General features: G+C 35.1%; 1 protein-coding gene across 1 annotated transcript in view; it reads right to left on the bottom strand.

Annotated features, from left to right (window-relative positions):
- LOC107681408 (neural cell adhesion molecule L1-like protein) overlaps positions 1–1,499 on the bottom strand; it is a 54,364-nt gene extending 52,865 nt beyond the window's left edge. The window contains exon 1 of the mRNA XM_016477706.1: positions 1,443–1,499. The gene's annotated coding sequence lies outside the window, so the exon portion shown is untranslated. The remainder of the gene's footprint in view (positions 1–1,442) is intronic.
- Between the last annotated feature and the right edge of the window lie 3,791 nt (positions 1,500–5,290).

Genomic DNA, 5,290 nt, shown 5'->3' with positions numbered 1-5,290 from the left:
TAAGTTTTTCAGGTTAAGTAAGTTTTTATTCAGGTAAGAAATACTACAGAAATTAAAGTAATCAAATGTAGAGAAAATGATTTTCTTTGTCTTTTGTTCTTTGATTAACATCACAGACAGCAGTAGGAATATTGGACTGCAGTCCCTTTAAGAGTTTATCAAGATCAAAGACCGCAATAGGAGAGCTCGTGGCATCAGCACTGGAAAGATAAGTTTGTCTTACTACTTTTAAATGAAGATGATTGTGTGTTGACCGTCTGCGTCTTACTTTCAGGTTCATTTGCGGCAGTTTGCGCGTCGGCTTGCTGAAGAGATACTCGGCTACTTGTCCGCAGCGATGCATGTTGCATTAGCGCAGTCTGACTATAGCAGTTTTGTATTGTTTGTAGTGTGATCAACGTTTGCGTAAGTAGTAGACGTGTTAGGGAAGTAACACGTAACGTTTTAATTGTATTTAGCTAAAATGAACGAAATGACTCGAAAAAAGATTCGTTCATTTTACTGAATGAGACTCAAAGGTCCGAGTCGGTAAAATGATCCGAACTTCCCATCACTACGCTCCACTAATATTGATCAATTCTGGTGCGCGCTTTTGGTGTAAGCGCGAAACCTGCGGGAATGACTAAAATAATGCGCAATACAAGCATTTAACCGAGCGAATGAGACGTGTGTGAGAGAGAAAGGGTCATCGGAGAGAAGAGAGCGAGAATGCGCGGCTGACGTTATTGCCTGTGCCACTGGTAACAAAACGGATCAGCTCGGAATCGGAAAGAAGTGAGAATGATCAGCCGATCATGAGGAAAATCGGCCGATTCCGATCCCTGGCCGATCTATCGGTGCATCTCTAATTTAAATGCTAAAAAAAAAATAAAAAAAAAATACAAATATATTATACAGTGTTACATTATATAATACTCTAACATTTTCCAGATGTGAAACCATTAGTGGATCATGTTATTATATGCCTTACATATTCAAATACGTTTAGGCTACTGTATGCACACAAATGCAAACAAATCAAAACTAAATATCAGAGCTTACAGATACTGTCATCAAACGTCAAAGCAGATCAGTCACGAATCATGCAGCTCAAAATTTAACAGCATTCCTTCTGAGACAGAACAGTGTTGAAATGCACACATGTGTGTATGTGCATGAAACGTTATTTGCATGTTGAAACATGCAAATGACTTTTATGTCAGCTTCCAAGCATTTTTTAGTTTATAGTTTTTTTCATTCTTTCCCCATTAGTATAATCGGCATGTGCTTGTTTGCTACCGAAATTCCAAAGTTACACTGTCATACCATAAGTTTTATAGCATGCTCATCATAAAGGAAGAAATTACATCAAAAGAGACACTTTCTATATTGTAAGCAGTATCATACAGTAAAATAACAGTTCCACAAAATGCATAAGATGCAAAACAGACATATCCAATTACCTTCGGATATCCTCGTTCTCTCACTATTGTCCCTCTGACCTGCACCAACACAGTCAGACCAAACAAGCATGAACTCCACTTGCTGGAGCACAAACACTCATTATAACAAACCTCTGACAGCTCACAGGAAGCTAGAACCAGTAATACCAGAAGTAGGGAGGTGACTCCAGGGCTAAACAAACACAGAGGCATGGCAAGTCAATGGGAAGCGTGTGGCTACCTATCCTGTTTCTAGAAAACCCATTTCAAAAGAATACCATTGAATCACGATAAGCTATAGTGGCTTACATAATAGGGGAGCATCTGGACTACAAGTCCATTTAATTCAGTCTGACATGACCAATGTGAACTTATACAAAGACATTAATGTCTTTCTTCGTCTTATAATGGAGTTAATGTTTTAAATGTTGGGATAAGAGACCAAACATCCCAGTTTCATGAGGTGTGTCCCATTATCCAGTCAATTCGCTAAATCCATTCATTATTAAACATTTTCCAGATGTTAAGACTACTACTCGTTGTCCTTGTAAATATAATATTATTGCAGAGAACACAGCAAAGTAATAAATAAAAATCAATAAATAATACATGAAAGTTACATGAAATAGCAGAAATATTTTACTTAAAATTTTCAATTAAACTTTAGTTTAAAAAATATATAAAAGTAATTAATAAATAATATATTAAAATAATTTAATCAAGTTTATTTTTCTTATTATATTGGGAATAGTTGTTATAAGTTAAAATAATTGTGCAATTTATGCCTAACATAAGAAAAAAAATAAACATAAATAAAGATGGACACTAGAACCTGCGATACTCACATGAGCACCACAGCAGAATGCGTCTTAAGCATATGAATGGAAAAAAAATGCAAATGCCAACATGGTTGAGTGCCATGTATTCATACTCATAAACCATGAACAAAACAATGCCAGATAACAAAAGACATGAACCATGATCTTACAGTAAATGCGGGTTCACTTGAATGATAAACACAGCTTGTGACTTTCACAGTGTTTTGTGTTGAATTACTGGCTGCTGAGAGTCAACAGATATTACAAAATTTATAAGCCATTTACGAATGCATTTATACAATTTTATATTTGTATTCAGTCTATGTAATTGCAATTTAATAAATACATTAATTTAAAAAAAAATCCTATATTATAATTGAAAATAGATATTGAATTAAAATGCAATCGAATGAATTAATAAATAATCAAATAAAAAATATAAATGTAATAATCATATATAACACTATTTAGTAAATTTTTAAAAAGTCTGTTTCATTTTAAGGCCTTTTTCTACAATAACTTATTCTAAATGCCATTCAGTACTGTGTTGTTCACCAATTCATGTCCAATTTAAATTTGGATACTAAAGCAAAGCCTTTTGAAAACCGCTACATCACAGTTCCAACAGCACAATTAAAACTGCCTGTAATGGTCTGTATTACATTGCTAGTTCATGTGTTATTTCTCCCGAATGGCCAGACCTGCTGCCATTTTTGCACATCTATCCATTCACATATAATTTAGTCAGCACAGCATTTTTAATGCTAACTGTAAAATTTTGTAAAATGCATCAAGCGTTTCTATCAGCAAGCAGTCATTTAGGATGGAGAGAGATGATGGGGGTGAGAAAGAGGGAGAGAGGACGGGAAGGAGCTCTTAATCTGTGCCTCACAGCAACGCAGTGAAAGTTTGGAAGTATCTGGGACAGACAGGAAGAGAGTGACGGAACCTCCCATTCATCTCGCTACCATTCAGAAGCATCCTGGGCTGTCAGCACTCCTGCACAGCACCTTGTCTGCTTTAATCATTTTAATAACACACAGCCAGAGAAGAGAAGACTCTCTTATGCAACTACTGCCACATTTCCATACTATTGTACGCAAGTCCACATTAAGATGTAGAGATATTGTAATCTCAGTCTTGGTAGAGGAAAAAAAGACACCTAAAAATGAGATACTACCCTGAGGTAGGGCAAAGCTTAGTCTGATTAAATGATGTTAGTTTATGAAATGTGTGGTAATATAAAAACCTTACTGCAAAATACATGTAATTAATTTATATTATAGTCCTTTCCCAAATGCACAAAACTAAGGTTAGCTTTAAGAGATTTAGAAGGACAATTTAAAGGAATAGTTCACCACAAACTTTTAACTTCAAAACATTGCTTCTGGACAAAATATGAGTCCACAATACATAATAATGCTTCTTACAGTGAAAAGTCCATGCACTGTTGTCCTCTCACATCAAAATCCACCAACATATTTGTTTAGAACTGATTTAGACTGTTTTTGCTTTTAAATGGTGCTTGATTTGTGCATACTTCTCTCCTGATTGAGATGACTTTTTCATTGGAGAAAGCAATATTATGGATAGACGTGTTTCTTACAAACACAGCTTTTCGACTTCACAAGATTACTTGTGGATTATTGTGATGTTTTTATCAGCTGTTTGGGCTCTCATTCTGACGGAACCCATTCACTGCAGAGCATCCATTGGTAAACAAGTGATGCAATGCTAAATTTCTCCAAATCTGTTCCCATGAAGAAACAAACTCATCTACATTTTGGCCTAAGAGTGAGTACATTTTCATCAAATTTTAATTTTTAGGTGAACTATCCTTTTAAAAATCAACAACAACAACTTAATTTATGATATAAATACGAATATATTAATGACAAGCACTTTTCACGTTCCTGAGGATACATTCACTACAAGGTGGAAGTCGTCCAGATATAATATTTTACAATCTGATTTGGCCTATTTCCAAATATAATTAGTATCAGATTTAGTGATATGCAACATCATCAGATTAAATATGTAAATAAATAAACAGAAGACTACTGTTTTCATTTAGTTCCAGTAGCTTCTAAAAAAAACAATGAGTATGTGAAGACATCACAAGAAAGGAACTTGAATTAATAATGGTCCAGATATTTTGATTTGATGATAGACACACGTTACTTAGAGACAAGAATGCAAACTGTGAAAGCAGAAATATCAGATCTGGCTTGAGGTTATGAAACCTGACTCTAAGAAACTCTTAGTTTTATTTCTTCATTTGATGGGTCTGCACTGTCTGTATACACAAAACAAGACTATGACTAAGAAATGAATGTTTTGTCTGGATCAGGAGGCCAGAATCTGATCTCATAAACGTTTGGTTCAAATGTAAAGAAGTACGGGTGATAAGAATGGGCCTTTCATTGGATCCTCCAGGACTGAGTTCCAGAGAAGATGTTCAGTGCTGCCCAATAAATGTTTAGGTGCTGCTGTGTTTCAGATAAGAGTGCTTTATGCATAGCTAGAGAACAAAAAGAAAGTGATGGTAGCTTTGAACTCAAAGCTCCTTGTTCTACGATGGAATTAAGATAATCAGCTGTAAAAATCTGGATGCCAGCATTCTGCCCCAAATCGCTGAGCATTTCGTTGTTGATTTATCCCATTCATTTTTTTTTTTATTATTATCTTCACAACATGTTATGACCGCCGCAGCAGATAAACAGGAAATCACTGCCTATTAATCAAATTCACGCAAGACTCAAGTGTTAAAACCAGATGTGTCTCCACAGCACTGAAGAGAACGATAAATTCAGTGCATAAAATATTTTAATATGGTATGCATTATGTTCTAACCAGGGAATATCCACTTTTTTATATTAAATAGCTCCAATAACAACAATAAAAGTCTTATAAAAGTAGGAACATGATCATGTAGAAAAAATAATGTGGAATGAAGCAAAGATTACTGATATCAAGCATAGCGTTAGTTCTGGCAGGTCATGTTAGTCAAGCTCGCATCAGCTGACTCTCAGCTGATCCCCATCTACCTAT

This window comes from Sinocyclocheilus anshuiensis, unplaced genomic scaffold, assembly GCF_001515605.1.
Source record: "Sinocyclocheilus anshuiensis isolate Anshui unplaced genomic scaffold, SAMN03320099.WGS_v1.1 scaffold881, whole genome shotgun sequence".
NCBI classification, from domain to species: Eukaryota; Metazoa; Chordata; class Actinopteri; order Cypriniformes; family Cyprinidae; genus Sinocyclocheilus; species Sinocyclocheilus anshuiensis.
This window is presented reverse-complemented; position numbering and strand designations above follow the sequence as displayed.